The sequence below is a fragment of the Uloborus diversus genome, chromosome 8 (genome assembly GCF_026930045.1).
Source record: "Uloborus diversus isolate 005 chromosome 8, Udiv.v.3.1, whole genome shotgun sequence".
In the NCBI taxonomy this organism is placed as follows: domain Eukaryota; kingdom Metazoa; phylum Arthropoda; class Arachnida; order Araneae; family Uloboridae; genus Uloborus; species Uloborus diversus.
The window spans coordinates 150,060,437-150,084,291 of record NC_072738.1 but is presented as its reverse complement, the minus strand read 5'-3'; the positions used below and the strand labels follow the sequence as shown (position 1 = coordinate 150,084,291).

Below are 23,855 nucleotides of genomic sequence, written 5' to 3'. Positions count from 1 at the left end.
AAGTTGAAATTTGGTACGTAGACTCCTAGTGGGGTCTAGTTGTGCACCTTCCCTTTTGGTTGCATTCGGGTGTTTCTAAAGTGGACGTTTGCCCCTTTTTGAGGGGAAATCATTGTTTATTTCGATGTAAACTCAAGTGGTGTTATTATTTGGCGGGCACTTGGCGATATATCGCCAGTCTTTTGGTCGCCAAGTTTTGTCGCCAACTTCGCGAAAAATTTGGCGATTTTTTTTTAAAAATCTGTTTTGATTTGGCCACTGTTGGTGATATTTAGAGAGTAAACTATTGAATCACGTTAAAATTGCCAATAATGGAGAAATGACATTAAATTGGAGTAAAAGGAAGTCATGTGATGCACACATCAGCTCGTATTAGACTAGATGTGCCCTTTTTTCTCCTATCAAATTGATTAAGGTAACAAAGCAATTCATTCCTAATTAAATTTCAGCAAAAGCAAGATCTGAAAACTTATGTTATAACTTTCAGTCTGTCATATAATTTTAGCTACATTAATAATAACATTACAAGCAAATAAGTCCGTTTTTAATTGGTTTTCACGAGTCACAGTTCTAAAAATTTTGCGTCGTTGTATGTACAGGGTTATTCACAATACCGATACCCTGCAGGGTTTCAAAGCGCTGTAGGAAAGAAACTAAGGCGAATGCAGCAAAAAAGAACGTTTGAAAAAATACAGAAACAATTCAAATTTTATTTACATACTAGCTGCGTCGCCCGGCTTTGCACGGTCTACTTCGAAAATAAAAGTTATGTCAAGTTACGCGTGTTCAACAATCAGGCTTGAACAAAAACAATAAAAAAAAAATTAAAAAAAAAAATCACTAAAATTTTGCCGTAGATTGCGGAAAAATAACCAAGAGAGAAACATTTTAAATCCCCTGATTACATGAAAAGCCTCAAAACAAAATCTAGAATTTCATTTGTTCATATTGGAGAGAAAAAAAATGGTCGCAGATTTTTCTTCTCAATGATTTTCTTCATTTCACCGCAACAAATTTTAATAAAAGCATTGTGGCATAGTACGCTTTCTATCAACGAATGCTACTGTTTCCCACACTTTTTACTCATTCCCACGCTTTGAAGCCAGCTGCATCGAATTCTTTCAAATCCATAAAATACTAGGTTCCGCCCCCAAGCTGACCTTTGGCCGTTTTGGCTCAAGTTTAACATTCCGTTCCCAGGATGGCCACCTGCATCCATGGACCAGCTGCATCCTTGGGAAAGGAGAGAGAGAATCCCCATTTGTTTTCCAAGAAAAAGGGGAAATGAATTTTGCGGGGCTGGGGCGCGGCTGACTTGGAAAACGAGGAGAACGATCAAAAACTTTGGAGAGGTCAGTCATGTTTTTCTGACTCTCCAGAAATCTATCTAACTACGAATCAATTGTGTATTTCTGAATCTTGTAAATAGCTGTGTAAATAAAAAATGTTAAGTTTACCCCTGGTAACTACTTGCTTTCCACTCAGCATGCCACACATACTACCACTACGCCACAGCATCAATACGTTAAGTTGAGATGAAGCACTGAATAAAAATTTGAATGGAGGAAAGTAGATTCGAAAAATAGAGATTTTATGTCGAAATCTAAGTTTTGTCATATAAATAATAGCCAATGATCGAGTAACCCGCGAGTTTCAACAATAAAACTCGCGCCACGGTATCGGCATGATAATTTGATAATATATTTTGGTAATATTTAACATCCAGAGAAAGGCTTTATTGTGACAATGCTGAACTCGATAGGATAACTTAAGGGGGTATTCTAGTCTAGAAATTCAAAAAAATCGATTTTCCCCTTCATATTCTCAGAGTTTAGACCGTTAAGAATAAGTTTCCTAGATGATTTATGAAAACTCAAATTATTTTTGGAGTTACAGTTAATTTTGTTAAAATAAACTCTTTTGCTGAAATGAGATTGCAAACTTTAAACGCGTTTTTCTCGCAACTAGTTTTTCGATATGGTCGACAAGATATCTCAAGTTCTAATGCACCGATTTACTGGAAATTTGGTACAGGCATTCTGAGTACTATAAAAATTGTCTCCACGTAGAGGTTTTTGTAATTTTTGATTTTTATTATTTTTAAACATATACCAAAGTTCAAAAAAGGAGCCAAAATAAATGAACTTTTTTTTTCAAAAATACGCCATTTTATTAATCTTTCTTTTTTTTCAAATCGGTTACATCCATAGAATTCTAAATCCTTGTTTGATAAGAATTAACCTTAACTTCATGTTTCATATCACTTGGAGGATATGAATAATGTCAACCCGGAAACCCTCTTTTTTTAGAGCCCCCACTTTACCAGCCCCCACCAACTACAATTTAAAAAAATGTTTCAACTATTATGCATTTTTATACTTTTAAAGTATCAATAAAAAAACTGACAAAAATAAATAATTAAAATAGCAACTGGTTTTTATCTATTACGCCCGTAAAATCACCTTAAAATCAAGCCTCTAGACTAGAATATCTCCTTAACTGTTTTACTGGTAATACAGTCATTTTAGGAGAATGAAGAATCAAAAAAGTAGTTGAAAATTAACGCCATCCACGGTATTTTAGGGTCAATCCACTGGAGTTAGGGTTAAAATTTCGACTATCAAAATATCACCCAACAGGCAATTGTTTCGTTCAAATGTAGAAGAGTAGAAGCAATTTTCTCCCGTCATACCTTGACAGGCGCGACTTTCTAGTCATCTTTACTAATAATAAAGCTGAAAGTCTCTGTCTGGATGCCTGGATCTCTGTGACGCGCATAGCGCCTAGACCGTTCGGCCGATTTTCATGAAATTTGGCACAAAGTTAGTTTGTAGTACGGGGTTGTGCACCTCGAAGCGATTTTTCTAAAATTCGATTTTGTTCTTTTTCTATTGCAAATTTAAGAACATTTTCCCGAGCAAAATTATCATAAGATAGATCGAGTAAATTACCAAGTTATCACAACGTGGAACCGTTTCATGGGCAAGCCAATTGGCGAGAAATTCACCTTACATTATTTGTAAATATACAGGCAAACCAAAAGACCTTTTAATTTTCTACTACGAGCAAAACTCTTGTGGGTACCACTAGTAATAGTTTTAATGAATATATCCTCTAATTATTGTCGGAGGATTATGTTAAATAGCCAAACATGAAGACGGGAAAATGACAAATCTATCGATACCTGGTTCGATGGTCAGTTCACTGACGTTCGGGAGAAGTAACTCATACACAGATAGATAGATATAGATAGGTACATACGCTCAGTTTTTAATTATATTAGATTGTAAAGATGTTCTATGTGATTACTCTGGATCATACGATGTACATTTATGGAGTAGTTTAGTTTCTGCTTCACTTTACTGCGGTGTTCTTAAACCTAATTTTGATACGGTGCCAAATTTTTATTAAGGAAAGGCTTGTGAGTCGCAGTGATCACGTTGTTGTACTTCAGTTTAAACGGAGACAGTGTAAAATTTTAAAATAAGTTTTCATTCAGTTTGAAAATTACAGTGAAAATCGATATTCAACACGTAATGTAATCGAAATAGCGATGCTTGACTTAAAAAATATATATACTGTAACTTTTTAGAAAACATAAAACTGATTAAAACTATCAGAAGCGTGATTTTCTTAGTTCAACGGAGAAATCTACCGGCCACTTTGTCTAGTGATCAGAGAAGTCTGACTGCGATGGAGCGATCCTGAGTTCGAATCCCAGACCCGGGCGTGGACGTACTTTCTCTCTCTTGTCCTTTCTTTGTGTGAATGTGCTGCTATGCTGTGAATGGTTGCTTTACCCAATAAACTGGTCCTTGTGGCATGCGTGTACTGTGGAAGTCGGACTTCACTCCAAATTACGGTACAGTTGGAAAAGGGAAGCAGCGCACCCCAAATTGCCAGCCTAGGTGGCACAAGACAACAACATCAATGAAGAAATCTGAAGTTCTTTCTCTTCTACTAATCAGTCAACATTGGCTTTTATGGGTGATGAAGCAATTCAAAGAGAGTTCTGGAGATGAGTGTTAGAAAGTCTTGACTTTATATTCTACCTCTTGGAGAATAGTACTTCACAGATATAAGCGCGACTCAAAAAAAAAAAAAAAAAAATCCGCTAAATTTGTCGCCAACTTGGCGACCAAAGGCTGGTGATATATCGCCAAGTGTCCGCCAAATTGTAACGCCACTTGAGTTTACATCGAAATTAACAATGATTTCCCTCCAAACAGGGGCAAAAGACCCCTTTAGAAACACCAGAATGCAACCAAAAGGGGAGGTGCACAACTAGACCCCACTAGGAGTCTACGTACCAAATTTCAACTTTCTAGGACATACCGTTCTTGAGTTAGGCGACATACATACGTACATACTGACGTCACGGTAAAAGTCGTTGTAATTAACTCGGGGAATGTCAAAATGGATACTTCGGGTTTTTATACGTTCTTGTGCACTTATCCGCGTGTGGTCGGGTCGAAAAAAAAAAAACTCAACATTCATTCGGGGTGAGCAAAATGGAAATTAAGGCCGAATTTTGAGAGAAATTTTTTTCACGAATACAATACTTCCTTTACTGTAAAAGGAAGTAAAAAAGGATGCATGAGATCTGATTCCTGGTAATTAATCGTTGTCAACATAAAGTGAATAAAAAACCAAAACTCCAAAGTTTTTACATTTCTCTATACATTGAGGCGCAATAACTCCGATTCAATACGCCAGTGATTATCAAAATGCCTAAAACTATAGGGAAAGAAAAGTATTTAAACTAAATCGCTAGGTGGGTCATTGATATCTATACTGAGGACCGAAAGCTACTTACGGACCGCGGATTGAAGATCGCTGCTCTGCTCTACTCAATATGGTACTATCATCATCACTGACAGCAAGTGTTGTCATTTGGTATATTCTCTTGTGGGGATTTGTAAAAGATCAAATTTCTATATACGTCTTCAGTGTTGCCAGATTGGGGGAAATTTCCCCATTTTGGGGGAATCTGGTGCTCTCTGGGGAAATTTTGGGGAAATGGATTTTGAGGGGAATTCTTTGGGGCAAAATTTTGTTCTTGGGGAAAAGCTGGTGGAAAAAACCTCGGGGGGAGGGGATTTTTTTCGTATTTAAATTCGTGTCAAGAAGTAGTAGTTACATTGTTTGTATCAAACAGCGTTAGTTTAGCTTTGCTCAACTTTATGGCATTCGCATTTCGCATTAAGTGGAATATTATGCTATGGAATTCGCATTAATGTTCTGCGTGAGTAACTAGTTGATACGTGAAACAGGTAAAAATAAGTGATGAAGAACGTTCATGGATAAATATATACAAAAATCATAGTTTAAATGTACATACAGAAGCGGAGTACTAAATGCGAGTAGAAAAAAAATATTTGGTTATTTCTTATCTCTCGGTCAGGCACTTGTATTTATGGCTAGTGGCACCGCACGGCTTTGCCCGTAGTAGAAAATTAAAAGGTCTTTTGGTTCCCCTGTATATTTACAAAATAATGCATGATGAATTTCTCGCCAATTGGCCTGCCCACGTTACGGTTCCACGTTATGATAACTTGGTAATTTACTCGTCCATCTTATGATAATTTTGCTCGGGAAAATGTTCTTAAAATTGGAAGATAAAAAAACAAAATTGAATTTTTTAAAAATCGCTTGAAGGTGCACACTCTCATGCTACAAACTAATTCTTTGCCAAATTTCATGAAAATCGGCCGAACGGTCTAGCGCTATGCAAGTCACAGAGATCCAGACAGAGAGACTTCCAGCTTTAATATTAGTAAAGAAAGGTAAAGATAAAGACAAAAAAAAAAAAAAAAAAAGCGAAAATGGGAAGAAAAAAAAAGTTGGGGAATTTTGTAAGAAAATTTGGCTTTTTGGGGAAAAAAAAATTTCAAGAGACAAAAATATTACAGGAAGTCGATTCATTTTATGAAAATATTAGGGGAAAAATAATTATAGAATTTGGGGAATTTTGATAGAAAACATCGCTTTTTGGGGAAAAGTTGGAAGGGAATTGGGGAAATCTGGATTTGATCATCTGGCAACACTGTACTGTCTGATCTCGAAAGCCGCGACTAGCACCGCTGAACGGTTCTATTTTAAAAAGGGGTGACAGCTTGTTGAAGAGAATGCACCATGCTAGCATTTCTGCTAAAAAAAAAAAAAAAAAGCCGCAACTCGAACCAACATCTCTAATAAACAAATCCAACGGAAAACAAAAAAAAAAAAAAAATCCCCCTCACATTCGTTATCTTTCTTATCAATATCTCCCCTATTTTGATAAAATCAGAAGCGACCTGACGCATGCGCAAATTTGAGGAAGGTTGCGGTTTAAAATGTCAAACAGTACGTCTTTTGCTTTGTGATTCTGGGCAACATGTGTTACCAATAACAGTGATAGTGTCATATTGAGCAGAGTGTGGCGGGAGCAGGACTACAGCCTGTCCCAAAAATTTAGGCAAAAGCACAAAATGCACACACAGTAAAAATAAGAAAAGGAAGTAGTGGGAGAATGTGTCAATTTTAAGACATTAAAATAGTGTGTACAACGTTATGATGTGCCGAATTATTCCCATTTTTTGTGAATATTAATCCCTTTTGAGATCAATTTAAGAAGAGAACAAAATAATATTGTATATTTAACATGCATCATCGTCGAAATATAAGTCAGTAAGCTAATTTTCGAGCTTCTTATTTATCTCGAAATAGCCCAAATATTGATTTTTAAATTTGTATTTAAGTCATTGAATAAACAGGAAAGAAAAATTGCCCGCCAAATTCAAGAATTGATTAAAAATTTTTGAAAACGAGTAAGGGGGAGATAATATAATAGTACATCTTCTGACGGAGCTTGTAAAATCGATAAAAATTCTCACAAAACCTCGTCGTTTTATCGAATAGAATTATTCGATTGAACTAAAACTAGCGATAAAGTTTTGCATGTAATGACATTTGATAAAATATTTTTCTGTTCAAAATGCGATGTAATATTTTGAGAAAAAGTAAATACTGCCATACATGCACCTTTTTTTAAAACAAAAATCAAACTTTAAGGGGTTACAGTACCTCAAAAATGATGAAACGATCAAAAAAATTTAAAGCTTATTTCAAAACTATAAACTATTCTGAACACAGGGAAAAAGTTTCGTTGCTTTAGTTCAAATATTTAAAAAATTATGAGTGGTTTTAGGCCATGCTCCTTATGTGTTCTTATGCAAAAGAAAAACTTTAAATTGCTTTTTCTCGATGATGGTTTTTTTGTGTTTTCATGCCATTAGAATCCCTAAGGATTTTTTTCTATTCAAGATACAACTTTAAAGTAATACTTTTTGCAATTGGAATAACATATTTGACAAAACTGTTCATTCGATAAGCATTTATAAATTACTCAAATGTTTAGAGCATGTTAAACCTTTAAAAGCCAATTTTTGTAAAAAAAAAAAAAAAAAACTTTGATTTTTTACATAATTAATCACAGAAATTTTCTAATAAACTCATAAGCAAATGAATGCACAGATTTTTAGAGATGATTATAGTGATCGTTTAGCAAAAACTTTTTTTAAATTAGTGCAAAAATAAAAAAGCCTTGGGGATTTTAAAAAAATTAAAATTTTCCACATTTTTTGAATTTTTCAAAAAAGTAGGCAATATTTTTAAATTTTGAAAATAAATTATTCATTAAGAAATAAATATGCACGTTATGGTTTCAAAAAAATATAAAATTTATTTGAATTTTAAAAAAATGTTTGAAAAATACTGTGACCCCTTAGGGTTTTTTAAAAATTTATTTATTTATTCTCTCGGTTTTTTTTATTTTACGTTATTTATTTATTTAATCTATTTATATTTTCTGTTCAAAATACGATGTAATATTTTGAGAAAAAGTAAATACTACCATACATACACCTCTTTTTTTTAAGCAATCTTTAAATCTTTGTTTTTTTAATTTATTCATTCACTCGTTTTATTTTATTTTACGTTATTTATTTATTTAATCTAGTTATACTTTTCATTTTTTTTCGTCCTGCAAACTTTTTCTTGTTTATAATAAACATATAGCTAACGACTTAATGAAAAAATCATTGTTTTCATTTCTCTACCTTACTCTTTTAATAATGGTTTTTAAAAAAAAGCAATTGTTTTGCTTTGACCTTCAACTTGAAATCCGATACTAAAATCAATAACTTAAATATGAAACATACCTTTAGTATGTCGGCATTTACTACCAGGAATATAGTCCAAGACTTCAGAAGGAACAATTAATGACATTCTTTCATAAAGTTCCAAATATCGTCTGCCTCGGCGGAAGCGGTGCACTCTTTTCGTCAGCGGAGGGCGACGAAGTGAGACGGTTTTGTGCCACTCCGCTGAATATTGATCTCTTGAGCACAGAATTCTACCGTTTGTGTCGCCGATGGCGAAAATTGAGAGTTCTGATTTTCAGATACTTTTCGATTTAACTCTATTCTCTCTAGTTTAAACACCTGTTTTGCATGAAGTTCAGCGGAAAAGGAAAGTAAACGCTTGTCACATTTTTGTCACTTCGTTTTGATTGCAGAAAATTTTCTCATGGTTCAAACAATCTCGATGCAAGTTCTTTCCGGCTGCAGTTGTTTGGATTGTTCAGAGAATATATTAACAGGGAATCATTTGTTGTGCTTTTTCATATTCATGCTTGTTTTCTGATGAATAAGACGATGTGAAGCAGCAGAAGAAAAGATAACATCTAAAGATATCGGAAAAATGCCGAATGTTTTGGTCAACATTCTCCAATGTCGGTTTTTCACGTTCAACAGAATGACTGGAGCAGGGGCGTGCACATGGGGGGGGGGAGACATCTGAAGGGGACCCGAGATTTTTAAAATGAGGGGGGGGGGGATAAATGTCGGGATGTAAGCAAGGGAGCCCACCTAAAGGGGTCATGGAGCAGACTGCGACATTGAAATTTTTAGGGGTGTGTTTTGAGGGGTATTTTTTATTTGGGGGGCTTCAGGATATTTAGGGGGGTGCGCTCTGACTCTAAGGGGTGGGTACCCCTGATGTAAGGGTAATTAATATGGAGGGATCCCTTAAAAGTCATTGGTGAAGTACTCCAAAAATTCTGTGCACGCCCCTGAACTTGAGTGTCTGTGAGGGGATGTATGTATGTGCAGTAGTGGATACAGAAAACCATTTTAGAGTTGTCATGTTGAAGATTCCCCCCCTCCCCCCCCCCCCATTAACTGACTTACGGTTTTGGATACGAAAAATTTCTGAAACTGCTTGGGGGTCAAATAAAAAGCACCAAATTGGCCCGGAATAAGGCACCTAATTGGGGATAAACTTTCCAAATTAATTTCATAAGCAATGAATTGAAGTAGTTGTTCAAAAATTAACTTTCAAAAATAATTAACGAATTGAGAAGACACTGCAATCGTTTTAATTTTATGCATAAAGTGTCTGGACGGATCTATTGTGGACGGTTTAGGGGGAGGGGGGTCATGACCCCCATGACCCTTTCCTTTTATCCACCACTGTGTGTATTAATTCAGTGTCGCCTTCTCCAGGGTCCTTTGGTGCTTGAGCATCCCCAAAATATTTGTGGGTGTGGCAGGCGCCCCTCTCTGCCATTAAGAGTTAGAAAAGAAAGATTGCGACAAAGGGAAAAATCTATTTCCTAAATAAACATGACTTCCAGATCACAGATCAGCTGCGACAGAAGGCTACTTTTTTACCCCCTAAGCATTTCCTTTCGGTTCATTTTAATGAAAAAAAATGCCAAAAATTTACTCTCACTTATTCATACATTGTAAAAGTTATTTCTCTCATTGATATATATATTTGTATCCAGAGGCGGCGATTGGGACTGAAACGTGGGGGGAGGGGGGCAAAAAAAAAACCGACAACTAAAAGGCATGGGAATTTCATCGGCAGCAAAAAAAAAAGAGAAAAACATATAATTTGAATTTTGATATCTTGAATTCCAATTATGTTTCTCGCAAGCAATCACAAGTGTGTGTATGTAGGCGTGTGTGTTTGTGTGTGGAGGCATGTGTGTTTGTGTGTAGGGGGTATGTGTATGTGTGTGTAGGCATGTGTGTTTGTGTGTAGGGGATATGTGTGTGTGTGTGGAGGCATGTGTGTCTGTATGCAGGCATAAGTGTGTGGGTAGATGTAAGTATGAATGTGTGTGCGTGGGGGCGGGGTATGTGTATGTGTGTGTGGGCATAAATTTGTGTCTGTGTGCAGGCATGAATGTGTGTATGTGTGTGTGTATGTGTAGGTGCCTGTATGTATGCGTGTGTGTTTGTGTATGTATGTGTTTGTGTGTGTGTGTGTGTGTGTGTGTGTATGTATGCGCGGTGTGTAGGACATGGATGCAACCTGGAGACGGCTTTCGCTATAGGAGCAGCATCGTGAGGAGCCGCTCGACGGTGATGGTGCGGAGGGTGGCGGTGGGAAAATAAAATGATAGGATGTCAAAACCAGTCAAATGAAAGCAATAAGTAATCGTGATTGCTCAAAAAAAAAAAAAAAAAAATTCAAAATTTGGCTAAGGCTGATTTTGGGAGCATATGAGTGGTAATTGATGCAAATCTAACAGTTTAATTCACGTTTTTCTTAAGATTCTGATGAATTATGAACACAATGATTTTCCCCGAAAAAACACTTGGACATGAATTAGACTTACGTTATTTACCCCAAAGTGTTTTGAGACGTCACAAACACTCGGTAATAATTGCATTAAGCAAGCGTGACGTCTTTAAGTAAAACAATTGATTTACGAATATCTAAACAATGAATACATAAACTAAAAGTTACTGCTTGTGCTAAATAATGTTTCGTAAACAGATGTGTTAAGTAAAACAAATCCATAATTATGATCCGAAAATTTTGACACTTTTGCTTTTTTTTAAATTTTCTAGTTTTGGTTTCGAATCTGGAAAATGAAATAAATGAATGAATCCTAAAAAGTAAGAGGGGTCCCCCCCCCTCCCGATCGCCCCCACGGTTGTATCTCACATATTTTTCCTGTAGATGCGAAAATGGTAGAAGGTTAGGAGAGAAGCGGGTACAGTGAGACAGGAAGAACAGTGAGACAACAGCATTTTATTTTCGGTTAGGATATTTTCAGCCAGGTGAAACTTTTGAAAAGTTAGATCGACATATTGTGAACAATACCATGGTAAAAAGTTTACTTTCAGTTATCATCTCTTTATCTTTACTAATAATAAAGCTGAAAGTCTCTCTGTCCGGAGGATATCTGGATGTCTGTAGGATGTCTGGATCTCTGTGACGCGCATAGCGCCTAGATCGTTCGACCGATTTTCGTGAAATTCTGCACAAAGTTAGTTTGTAGCTTGGGGTTGTGCACCTCGAAGCGATTTTTCGAAAATTCGATGTGGTTCTTTTTCTATTCCAATTTTAAGAACAAAAATATCATAAGATTGACGAGTCAATCACGAAAGTATCATAACGTGGAACCGTAACATGGGCACAAGCCAATTGGCGAGATACGAAATTATCATGACGTGGAACCGTAACATGGGTACAAGCCAATTGGCGAGAAAATTCACCATACATCATTTGTAAATATACAGGCGAAATAGACCTTTTAATTTTTCTATTACGGGCAAAGCCGTCGGGTACCACTAGTAGTAAATAAAAGTAAGGTTTCGATGAAATTCTGGAAGGAAGTCTGTGGCGGACCTGCGCCCACGAGAACCCATAGCACCTACAGCCTTGAAATTTTGTACAAAATTACCTCTAGCCCCAGGGGTGTGCATCTGGGGTTTTATTTATTTTTAATTCGAATTAGGTTTTTTTGTAATTTAACTTTATAAGCTCAAATTCAGCGTACACTGTAACAAATTTCGGAAACGTTTCTGGGTATATCGGAAACGTTTCCGAAATAGTAGGAATCCTTCATCTAATAGCGAACTCCTCAATATTCAGAAAGCTTTTTGTTATTTCAAGATATCTAGAAGCGGAAGTGATGACGCAACGCTTCGAAACCTATTTCATCCTTCCAACACAGGCGCCAATGAGTCGGAAATAACGAGAACTTCTTTTTTTCTTATCTATGGTTGCTGCAGTCAGCAACTGTTTAGCATTGGAATGCTTGTTATTTCATATCTAGAGAGTAGCAAAATGTGTCGAAACTAATTTTACGCCTTTGCATTTTGGACTGCCCTTGATTTTTTAGACGATGTACGCAGCTATTAAGTTAGTTAATAACCATTTGCTTCTTTACAATTTCCAATGCGACCATAATTAGATATATATTGTGTGTTCAAGCGTGAATAGTTTCAACACCCGTGTTTATACTTAATGAAACGAAACCCTTTGGATTACTTATTCAGTTGTAATGGAGGTACTTAGATTTTCTTCCGCTCATGTTCACTTGTAAGTATTAATGAATATTTTAAAGCATGTTGTTATATACATTTATATTTTTGTTGATTTGCATTTGATGAGGCTCCAATTGTAACTGTTTTTGGGTTTATCGAATTAATTTAAAGTTATCCTACATACCTATGTGCGCGGTGTACTATTTGTTGTAACCAACTGAAACTGATTAATTACGCAAAAGAAGTAAGATTTATATTTGAGAAGCAATCACAGAAAAGTTATTTCGAAATACTTGGATGTACATACATTTTGGTTCAAAAAGAAAAAAAAATCAATTGTTTAATTCATTAGAAATATGGTAATGCAAATATTTTCTAGTATTGTAATATACTTCACAAAAAATGTGCCGGTATAATTTATCTCTTTTTATTATAATTTATTCATTCATTTAAAAATATTTATACCATTAGAAAATGACCATGTTATCTATTAGGAAAAAGAACATAGTTATGAAATTAATTCATCTGCTTATTCATTTTGTTAAATGTGGTTAACAATAAAAAAAATTCCTTGACATTAGTTCCGAAAATAACATTTCCTTCGTGGATATACTAGTTTAATTTAGGACACTCAGGAGGAATGAGTCAGTGGCAAAAATGGAACAGCTGCATTTACATGCTGAAATAAAAAGTAATATTATTTCATGTCATCGTTTTAAAAGTGATCAGTTTTTTAAATACTGTGTTATTAATATTCAATGCACATATGGTGAGAAGACGAGGGGCGTTCACCACGCAGACTGTGCCATTGACATTTTCAAGGGGTTGCTTTTTTTAAGGTGGGGGGCGCTTTATATCATTTTATGGGTGCACTCTTATGATGTGGTGGGGGGGGGGGGACTCTCGTATATATGAAATGGAATAATCATGTAATAGAGTTCAATGTTTTGATAAATAAAATATATAATGCATTTTGCGCACACTCTAAATCAGTAACCTATTTTGATTAAGTATCGATATTTGTGATAAACTGGAAAAGGGCAAGAACAGAAGAATAAACCCGAATGGTTCCAGCAGGGGGACTTTGGTGTCATATTTAAATTCATCAATTTCTCTGTTGGTACTTTTCGGTACACTTTGTTCGTCAAAGAAATTGACTTGACGTGAACGAATTTCGGAACGCAAAGTGTAGGTAAATTCTGTCAAATTTTATCCGAAAATAAAAGCTATCAAGTTTGATACAAGATATGTTTTTAAGTTCTGCATTAAAAATACAATATGTTGATAATTTTGTCTTGAAAATATTGAGAGAAAAACTGAAGTTTAATATTGTTCAACAAACAATCCCACTTTTGAGAAAGTACTCCCCTTCCCTCCCCCGACGATTTTGTGATTATGAATGAAACTACTATATTGTTTCATAAATTTTCAAAAATTTATAACTGTGCATATGTTATGCTGTTAACCATGCTATTTGTCATTAGAAATTCAGAAAAAAAAAAATCCACGAATGATTCTAAAATTGCTTGTTTCATTGCTCTTAGATATGAAAGAATTGAAACTGCTATGGCATGCAATACTATAGTAAAGAATTATTTTTTAGAAAAAATCACGGAAAAAGGATTCCGAAATTCTCAGAAACGTTTTTGAAAATTGTTTGGAGAATTCCGAAATACTCGGAAACGTTTTCGAAACTTTCATGAACCACAGCTGCACAGAATACTCAGAAACATTTCTGGAAATTACGGAAAGAGGATTCCGAAATACTCAGAAACGTTTCTGAAAATTACAGAAAGAGGATTCCAAAATACTCAGAAACATTTCTGGAAATTATAGAAAGAGGATTCCGAAATACTCAGACACGTTTCTGGACATTACAGAAAGAGGATTCCGAAATACTCAGACACGTTTCCGGACATTACAGAAAGAGAATTCCGAAATACTCAGAAACGTTTTTGAAAATTTCATGAACCGCAGCTGCACGGTATACTCAGAAACGTTTCCGAATTTTTTTTACAGTGTAAATTGCTTATTAAAAGGGTGAAAAATTACTTGCACATATTAACATTACATATCGTTGGAAAGGGTAGAATTTTCCAAGCTCTACGCAATTGGTTTCAATGCTCTAACTTATATACGGCGGGAGTTATTTGTGTTTTTAGCTCGAACATTTTTAGGCTTAGCTAAAATTTAGACATTACTTTCTTCATTAAATCTATCAGTAAAAAGCGAAGGAATTGTCCCACAGTTTTCCTTTTGACACCGCTGGAAAGCGCGGTCTTTTTTTACTCTAGATCTAATTCAACCTATGGTCGAAAAACTTAGCTTCTATCTCCAAAGGAAAAAAAAGTTACAAGCCGTTAAAAATTTTAAGTTCGAATAATCTCATCTCCATTAAAATTATTGATGTTTTATTCGCAACTCCAACGAACTATAGGGGGCACTGTAGCCACTTTCTAATGGCGGACGAAAAGGGTAAAACAAACGCACATGGTAACGAAGGAAATGCTAATAAGCCTAGTAAATTTTGTTCGTATGCATGATTTTTTCGCTTTATTCTTTTTAAATTAATTTTCAAAGACTTGTTGATATTCTGGCCCACGTAGAAAGAAATGAGAATTCAAGAAGCATTATTAATCGTCAAAAATTAATGCAAATTACGTAGTTCGTAGTTCTAAGCAGCCATTTCCACAATGTTGAATTCGATATTTATCAATTCTTGATAAAACTAAATAATAATTGTGGTCTGACAAGAATAACAATTAATGCTAGATAATTTAATTATATGACATTACGAATTATTATCAAAAGAAGATGATTCTTCTTTGCCTTGCTTGGCTAGCGCTAATTGTTTTGCATTTGTAGCTGAGTTATTTTTCTCAAATTGCCGAATCGGTTAATTTTAAATTTTTCTGTTTCGTATTCTTCTATTTTCTGCGTTATGATTTAATTATGTCATGCCATGCAAATCATCTACACAATTCTCACGGATATATGGTGGTAGTTTTCTTTCCAATTGATCTAGCATTATTTCTTTAAACTTATCGAATTCTGTAATCTTTCTACCATTTTATTGCACTCATGATAAAAAATAAATATGGTTTAACTGACATGCGAAATCTCTCGCCAAATGTTCTTTGCTCGCACAATACTAAAACTATAACCCTAAACTATAATCCCACTATTTTGGCGAGGAAAATTCTCAGCGTTAAACATTTCTCATTTCGTTCTACGATAATATATTCAAGAAAGTATTTTGCATTCTGTCCATTCCAACTAAATGCTGAAGTAAATTAGGTTGGTTTAGTTAATTATTTTTAAATTAGGCGGAGATGAAAGCCCTAATTCTTCTGCTAATGTTCTCAAATCCTTCTTTCGAACTTAAGATTAAAAAAAAAACCCGTATGCTTACAAATTCACACAAAACAATTTAAAAAAAACTTACCTGGTATACCGTTATCCTCTTTCAAAAAAAAAAAAAAAAAAATGCATCGAAAAGAGCAAATGCGAAGTTTGTTAACCCAGAGTTTTCTTGTTTTATGCTTTCGCCATTTACGACAATCATCACACTTTTTAGAGGGAAATAATGAAAACTAACATTATTTTGAGAAGATCGAGAATACCATTAAGGGACGAAACAGTTTCTGTTGCTGAGAGCAATATAAGACACATCGAATGCGTTAATAAATACTCCTAATTAACTGCCTGTGTTTACGTCAACAGACACACATGGAACGCAACGTGGCAATGTTTTAGTTTTTTCGTCAGTTTTGTAAATCACCGCAAGGTAGCGTATTCGAGCACTGGAGTTGCGAATTTGGCGTTGTTATAGTTGCGTCTTTTCGATTCGCATTCTTCTTCTTTCTTGTTCATAAAAGGATTTCGATTTTAACGGAAAATCTTAGGCTCAACTCAATTCAAGCCCCGAGCTAAAGAGCAAAATATATTACTAGAGACCACGAATATGAAAGCGACTTTTCAAACGTACAAAACTGCAGTTTTGCAATGCTCAGCAGCCCCTTTAGCCCTTACGGCTCTGCAAGTTGATACAAGTTATTTTGAAACCCGGGGAAGGGGTGCTTTTTGATTCAAAAGGGAGGTCGTAATGCGTTTTTATTCTGTTTCTTTTTAATTGACGATTTAAATCTTTGCGAATCAAATAAGACTGAAGCAATCTTCGGGGGTTGGTGAGCGTTAACGAGCAGGGGGCAGAGTCCCCTAGTGCAAGAAAAATAACTATGTCATCATGGTTTGAACCCATCGAAGTAAAATAGCTCCACTTTTGCTGCTCTGTCTCTTAATTGATATTAGATAAACTTTCAGACTGGTGTTATTAATCTTACATCAACCTATTAACAAACGTTCATTTTAGCAGTAGATGCGCGGGCACCCTCCAAAATATTTATGGTGATGCCGGGCAACCCTTACTACCAGTAAGCATTAGAAAACAGATAATACAAAAAAGGAAAAATCTATTTCCTAAATAAAAATGACCTTCAGACTAGAGATTGGCTGCAACAGAGAGTTGCTCATTTTTGTCGTTGTTTTTTTTTTCTGTAAATTGTTTTTGAATACATATCCTTTGCCCCCCCCCCCCAACCCCGTTTGGAAAATTTTAAAAAGTCAGGCCTGGCATCACTTATTCATACTTTTTTTCTCTCTCTCTCTCATAAATATGCTACATTTGTATGTCCTATATTTTTCCCTGCACATGCGAAAACGCTCGAAGGTCACTTTATTTCATATTTATTTAAAACACCGATTTTACAAAACAATCCAGGAATGCCCATGATACTATATTAATTCTTCGCTTGTTAGTTAATGACTTATTTGGCAGGTGCAATTCATTGCTCTTTCTCAATCAAGATCTTTTTTTGCAAGATAAAACGTCAAGGCATCCTTCGAAACTTTCGAAGAAAAGAAAATATTTGAGTTCTTTTTTTTTTAAATTTTTTTCGACAGTTCAGTCAAACAGATTCTTCTGTTGGTTCACATAATTTATGTCCATGGGTACGAGGAACGAAGTAAAATCAAAATAAAAAATTAAAGTCTTGGATCAATCCCTCTGTTGCAACATGCACTCTAAAAAAGAACAAATGACTGTCTGTCATTCAGTCATTCATTTGCATTCTGCCATTCAGTGAAGTTCATCATTCAGATTCATACATTCCTATCTTTATTTTCATATAGATTTAAGCATTTTTTAATACAAAAATAAAATCTTAGTCTTTAATATTTAACTAGTTTCATTTTCTCTCACAGTTAAAAATATCAGCACAAATTATCTTTGTTTGAGTTTGCATATTTATTTCGTATTTTTTAATATTTATTGGAGCACAACAAAAGAAACAAATTACACTGTAATGTTTCGATAGCTTATGATTCTCAACTACATTTTCTCTGGTAAAATATTGCTTTGGTATTTATGTTGATTTTTTTGTACTTGTGGAAAAATTCTCAGGTGGAAACCTACAGTAAAAGTTTGTAATTTACCTTAAGTGTTTCGCTTAACAATACTAAAGCATATTTTCTTAACGAGCTGATGTGTGCATCACATGACTTCCTTTTACTCCAATTTAATGTCATTTCCCTATTATTGTCAATTTTAATGTAATTCAATTGTTTACTCTCTAAATATCACCAACAGTGACCGAATTAAAACCAGATTTAAAAAAAAAAAATCGCCCAATTTGTTGCCAAGTTGGCGACAAAACTTGGCGACCAAAAGAATGGCAGTATATCGCCAAGTGTCCGACAAATTATTATACAATTTGAGTTTACATCGAAATTAACAATGGTTTCCCCCAAAAAAGGGGCAAAAGACCCCCTTAGAAACATTCGAATGCAACCAAAAGAGATGGTGCACAACTAGATCCCACTAGGAGTCTACGTACCAAATTTCAACTTTCTAGGACATTTCTTTCTTGAGTTGTGCGACATACATACACAAATACACACATACCCACATACACACATACGCACATACGTACGTCCATACAGACGTCAAGAGAAAATTCGTTGTAATTAACTCGAGGGTCGTCAAAATGGATATTTCGGGTGTCTGTACGTTCCTAGGCATATATCCACGTGCGATCGGGTTGGAAAAAAAAACTCAATACTCATTCGGTGGTGACAAAAATGGAAATTAAGGCTGATTTTTGAGTGAAAATTTTTTCGCGAATACAATGCTTCTTTTTTTGAAAAAGGAAGTAAAAATTAGACTTAGCGGGACCTGATCCGGTTGAAAGAGTTTCAGATAATTGAGGACGAGGTTCAACTGCACTTCAAAGTTGAGCATCCTTTTTCTAAACGAGCTGATGTGTGCATCACATGACTTCCTTTTACTCCAATTTAATGTGATTCTCCCATTATTGGTAATTTAAATGTGATTCAATAGTTTACTCTCTAAATATCACCAACAGTGGCCAAATTGAAACCAGATTTTAAAAAAAAATCCACCAAATTTGTCGCCAAGTTGGCGACAAAACTCGGCGACCAAAAGACTGGCGATATATCGCCAAGTGTCCGCCAAATTGTAACGCCACTTGAGTTTACATCGAAATTAACAATGATTTCCCCCCAAAAAGGGGCAAAAGACCCCCTTAGAAACACCCTAATGCAACCAAAAGAAGAGGTGCACAACTAGACCCCACTAGGAGTCTACGTACCAAATTTCAACTTTCTAGGACATACCATTCTTGAGTTATGCGACATACATACGCACATCCGCACATACGCACATACATACGTACATACAGACGTCACGAGAAAACTCGTTGTAACTAACTCGGGAATCGTCAAAATGGATATTTCGCGTGTGTATACGTTCTTAGGCACTTATCCACGTGTGATCGAGTCGAAAAAAAAACTCAACATTCATTCGGGGGTGAGCAAAATGGAAATTAAGGTCGATTTTTGAGTGAAATTTTTTTTTTTTTGCGAATACAATGCTTCCTTTTTTGTAAAAGGAAATTAAAATAGAATTAAACTTCTTGGGTGCATCTTATACACTGTAATATACAGCAATTTCTGGACACTGATGTATGTCATGCGTGTAAGGTTTAACCCGTCAGCACAGAGCATTATGAAACATTCACGTGTTTATCTGTTGTTTTAAACCTCCATTTCTCCTCTTAAAACTTTAATTACTGTCATGAATATTTCATAAGATCTACTGAAGGCATCAATCGTTTGATATTTATCGAAGAATTTGCATTCATTCACAGCAACATTATCCCGGAATGCGGTAGTGGCTTTGCAACTTTAAGTTCGTTTTCCGTCACATAACGCATTACATAGCTTCTTTAAGAATTACAATCAAATTAATGCCTGCCGTGGAGCGTAACCGCTTCTCAGGGTTATTTAAAAAAATCGTAGTAATTAGTTTTATTTCTAAAGGTGTGTTTGTAGGGGTTTCGTTTGAGCATTTAGTGTCAAAACTAGTTCAATCGCATCTGTTAATATTTTACAGGAAACTAGCTTACTACCCGGCGTTGCCCGGGTGCTTTTCAATGCAACATATCATTTAGATAATTAAATGGATGAATTCATTTCGTTCACTTTTACAGGCTTTTCATTCAGACCAAATTCACAACTATACGATAATTTGTTCGTGTCGAAAAGAGCAATTTTATGATTAAAAATATAAAATTTAACCTCTTTGCATCTTTTTTAAATTCCAAAAACCAGCCTATATGAATTCCTGAGCAACAATTTACCTTTGTGCCAAATTTGGAAGAAATCAAACGAAAACTGTGGATTTGTATAAGGAACATACACACATACCCACAAACATACATCCATTTTTATATATATAGATACATTCGAATTGGCTTATAACGAGCCCTGATTTAACGAAAACTCGGATTTAGCGAGGCAATCGAACAGATTTGGTTGGTACAATGTTAAGTCTATGGGCTATTAAAGAGCAAATCCCGCTTAAAACGAGCAAAGTTTTTGCAATTGATAAAATTTCTGCGGATTTCCTCCTCATAAAATTTTTTCCTATTTTTGGAAAAATTCCACAAATATTTTAAAATCATCCGAAAGTTAATAAGACATGAATTCTGAGAACAATCCAACAGCCCTCGACATACTCAATGGTTTCTAAAAGTGCAGAAAAACTTCAAACTATTTTGAAGCCACCGACGCAAATGACGATGTTTTTCGGGCTACGCGTTCCTCGAAAACAACAAAAAAGATACAACAAGACAGTATAGACACAAATATAAAAATAACTATGTTCTTTTTTTCGCGAACTCGTTTTTTACGAGCACCCGTTAATAACGAGAAAATATCGCGGTCCCTTTGCGCTCGTAATAAGCGAGTTCGACTGTGTAAATAACGTATTACTATTTGCCCACTTTTTTTTCAAAGGAATAAATTTTCCTTCCAATGACCTTGAGTGTGCGACTTCATTTCTGCTTCCTCTTTGAAGTGAAACTTTTTGTTCAAGGGATATGAAATGGTGGTTTCCTTCAGTGAAAAGTACTACTTTTAGTTATTGAAATGGATAGAATGAGCAAAAAAAATAACATGGGCCCAGAAAATACTTTCATTTTCCCAACAGTTTTTTTAAATTATTTTTTTAAAATGTCCGATTTTGAAAACAAGGCATGGTCTTCATGACGTCACAAATGATGCACTTTGCCTCATCTTTCTACTACGTTTCCACGTTATGATAATCAAGCAGCTAATTAAAATTGCGCTCTACGCTTGCTACCAACCATATCGTTGCCAATGCACTTGAGTAAAGATGCGAATTAAATATTTTGTTCTGTGAATGGCAACATTGAATGGCATTTCATCATTTGTGATGTCACACGACAGAAGTGTGAAAAATAAAACCGCACCTATTTAAGCATTTTTTTTAAATATTAAACTTAATTAAATTATTTAAAAAATGGTCAGATCCTATGTTTTTCAACATGCTCTTTCAGAAAAAAATACTTTTAAAATTTTGGAAACGACCCCATTATGATCCGTAACATTTTTGCGTGATCCAAAGCGAAATAACCAGCAACTACGAAAGTGAAAATGTCAAACACACTCACAGCTACTTTTTCACAAGAGAAACTTTTAAAAATGTATTTTAAAGAAACAATTTGTACAGAAATAGAAGTGATGTGATGATCTTTTTTTTTTTTTTTTTTTACAAATGCAATACAAAAGAAAAGGAAAAAAAATCTGTAGGAACAGCCTTGACATTAAAAGGTTTCTCGCTAATTAGTTGTCTTAGCAACGCAGTCAACAAGCAGATCGTTAGAAGCAGGGGTGCTTGACCGTTTAGCCTTCAAAAATGAACGGGCATTTTCATTCTTATTAATGTTCTAGGGTTCTAGAAACGTGGCAACAGAATTTTAGCAAACAGAATCCATATCTCACATAAAATATAAAAAATGTTTTTAGTTTGATTCGCACTAAAAAGTATGAACTAAAATAAGTATATGATTTCTTGATTGCAACACTCAAATACTGTAATTGATCTTAATATCTTTATGTTTATTCTAAAACAGCCAATAAAAAGAAGAAATAGGCGGTATACAGCTGCGAGTAAATAGCTTTTACTATACGGTCTATATTTTTTCTCTTCTGAATTTTTAATTTAAATTTTATTGGCAGCTTTAGAATTAACATAAACAAAAAGATATTAAGATCAACTTCAGTTTTGAGACTTGCAATCAAGAAATCATATACTTATTTTATTTCATACTTTTTAGTACAAACCATGCTTATAGAAATAGTCTGTAGAACTAAAAACATTTTTTAAATTCTTTTTAAAGATTTACGTTTTGAAATTTATTTAAGGTGTGACTATTTGAAATTTAAAATATATTTATTACCGAAAATGTGAATTGAGAACGCATTTTCTTAATTATTCTTTTGGACCATTCTTCGTAGAGGAATGTGGAGCAAAGGGAAATAGTAATGATGACTGAGATTTTTCAAAGTGAATAAATCGGAAATTTTATTACAGTATATAAAGAAAAAAACATTGTCCTTTATACTAAAACTTGCAATGAAAGAGTATTTTTTATTTTTGACAGTAAATTTGCGTCTGCAAAAAAAGAAATATTTTTACTTTTTTTCCATAGAGCAAAGTGAAAAATAAAATTTTTTACAATAAAATATTTTCTATTCGTTTACAAAAATATTTTTGTTCAAAAAATGCAGTAAATAAATGGTTGAATGAATGAATGAAAAAAGAATGAAACAATAAACGAATAATAAAATAAATTTACTAATTAATGACTAAAAATGACTGAGCAAAAGAGTGAATGAATAAGAAAATAAGTGAATTATTAAATTAAGGAATGTAAATGAGTTAATTAATAAATGAATACGTAAGAAATTTAATAAATGATTGAGTGAGTAAACGAAATAATCTCTTTCACTTTGCCCCGTACGTACTTTACTAATTGTAGAAAGTATTTAAAATACAAATGAGCTTAATGTTAACTAAATAAATACTGCACCGAATATTAGAAGGTCTCAACTAATAGTTTAACTGTTAATTTCAAGAACTTTATCATTTTTTAATTTCAAAAATATTTTTTGACTTACAAAAAAATCTTACAATGTGAGTATCAATTTTTGAAAATTGCCAGCATTATCATATGCTTTAATCTTCGGTGGTATTTTTTTTCTTGACTGGAATAGACTACATGAGCTACATCGTAGTTAAAATATTACTAGATAGCGGGCGCTAAAAGCAGAGTCAATATTTCACTTTTTCAACTTAGCCCATATTCCCGTACATCAATCCGAAATCTATATATATATATAAATGAATGTTTGTCTGTATGTCATCCATGAACTCAAAAACTACCCGGCAGATTTGGCTGAAACTTTCACCGTTTGTTATTTTTGGTACTGGGAATGTTTATAGACCAGTTCGAAAAAAATCCGATCGATAGTTCCTTTTTTATTCCAATTTAAGTCACAATCCATTGGATAAATACGAATAAAATTATCGGCTGCAGAAATTAATTCGCGTGAAAGATCTCATTGATAAGAAGTTATCTGTTGCCATTTTTCTTGAGTTTGAACAAATAAATTCTTTCTTTATTGTTTTATGGCTTTTCATGCAACGGGGGGATTTAAAACTTTTTCTATTTGATATTTTTAGCAATTGATTGATCTTGCAAACTGCGTGAGTACAAAATTTGAGTATACACTGTTAAAACTACAGGTTGCATTTGGCACTTTTCGAGGGTGAAAAGCTTGTTCACCAGCGGCACTCTTTACGGTGCCGAAATTGCACCCTTAACACGGGCGAAAAACCAGCACCCTTCACCCAGCGTGCACCGCGGTGAAAAACGGAACCCTATGGCAGAACATTGGCACCCTCTGTTTTCTGTTGCTGAGCACGCCCCCCCCCCCCCCTTGGTTTTGTGTGCATTTCCGTAAACAATTGTATACATTATTATTTATTGTTTTGAGTTATAAAAAGCTAAGTCTTGGTACATTTTCCACATCGAATAGTTCTGAAAATGATTAAAACTTGTACTTTAAGGCATTTGATCA

General features: G+C 34.5%; 2 protein-coding genes across 3 annotated transcripts in view; both read right to left on the bottom strand.

Moving 5' to 3' along the window:
* The window catches only part of LOC129227846 (organic cation transporter protein-like), a 61,452-nt gene extending 53,101 nt beyond the window's left edge, over positions 1-8,351 (bottom strand). For both annotated transcript variants that reach the window (XM_054862463.1, XM_054862464.1), the window contains exon 1: positions 8,202-8,351. The gene's annotated coding sequence lies outside the window, so the exon portion shown is untranslated. The remainder of the gene's footprint in view (positions 1-8,201) is intronic.
* Positions 1-23,855, bottom strand: part of LOC129227851 (ubiquitin-60S ribosomal protein L40) — a 145,227-nt gene that overhangs the window by 73,262 nt on the left and 48,110 nt on the right. The window lies entirely within an intron of this gene.